Source organism: Convolutriloba macropyga, unplaced genomic scaffold (assembly GCF_964194025.1).
Source record: "Convolutriloba macropyga unplaced genomic scaffold, txConMacr16.3 SCAFFOLD_5463, whole genome shotgun sequence".
Taxonomy (NCBI): Eukaryota; Metazoa; Xenacoelomorpha; order Acoela; family Convolutidae; genus Convolutriloba; species Convolutriloba macropyga.
In genome coordinates, this window is record NW_027451695.1 from 11,560 (window position 1) to 12,500 (window position 941).

General features: G+C 40.0%; 1 non-coding gene across 1 annotated transcript in view; it reads left to right on the top strand.

Annotated features, from left to right (window-relative positions):
- The first annotated feature begins 643 nt into the window (after positions 1–643).
- Positions 644–941, top strand: part of LOC142356903 (large subunit ribosomal RNA) — a 3,522-nt gene continuing 3,224 nt past the window's right edge. Inside the window, exon 1 of the ribosomal RNA XR_012761513.1 lies at positions 644–941. This exon is cut by the window's right edge and continues 3,224 nt beyond it. This is a non-coding gene — a ribosomal RNA (large subunit ribosomal RNA).

Genomic DNA, 941 nt, shown 5'->3' on the forward strand with positions numbered 1-941 from the left:
TACCGTGTGAATTAGTAGCCATAATTGGCGAGCGAAAATTGAACTGGCGAAACTTCGTCTTTGGAAAATTGCAGATGCCGAGCACTTATTTTGCAACGAGTATTATGTTGACTGTAGTAAGCGAAAGCCGAAACAGCAACATGTGAAAGCTGTTGAAATTTGTGGTCATTTTGCAATAAGTACAAGGAGTGTAACTAGTAGCCAGGTCAAAATTTGGGATAAGAATGAGCAAAAATTCTGCATGAGAACAGTTGAAATTATGAAACTAAATTACAAAGACTAGTATTATGTTGTTTCGAGTACGCGAAAGCGGAAACATCAACATGTGAACGTTTGTAACGAAGTTTCGTTAATTTTCAGCCTAGTACTGAGCAAGAACGAGTAGCCTCATCTCCAATCCCACGCAAAATGTAGTGAAATATGTGAGTGAACCTTATTCACGGTGAGGGTTTCCCGAGGTCTGTATTGCAGCGAGTATTATGTTGCTTCTAGTAAGCGAAAGCTGAAACAACAACATTTGAAAGTTGGAATTAATGACTGAATGGAAACTTCGACCTGTGTTTGATAGTAGTAGCGAACAAAACTGCTGAATCGGTTTCTGTCTCATATTGGTCAGTGAACCAATTAAGAGACAATCAACTACATAACCTGAATTGGGCGAGAGAACCCCCTTAACTTAAGCATATCAGTAAGGGGAGGAAAAGAAATCAACTGAGAATCCCTTAGTAATGGCGAATGAACAGGGAAAAGCTCATCGGGAAGAGAAATGGCAACATTTCTCGGTGTCCGGTATGGTTTGATGCTAGACTGGTGAATTTGTCCTGATGTCTACTGGAAAGTAGCATCAAAGAAGGTGAAAATCCTGTAAAGGTCATTTTCGATACCAGTCATAATGGCTCATTCCTATGAGTAGAGTTGTTTGAAAGTGCAACTCGAAGCTG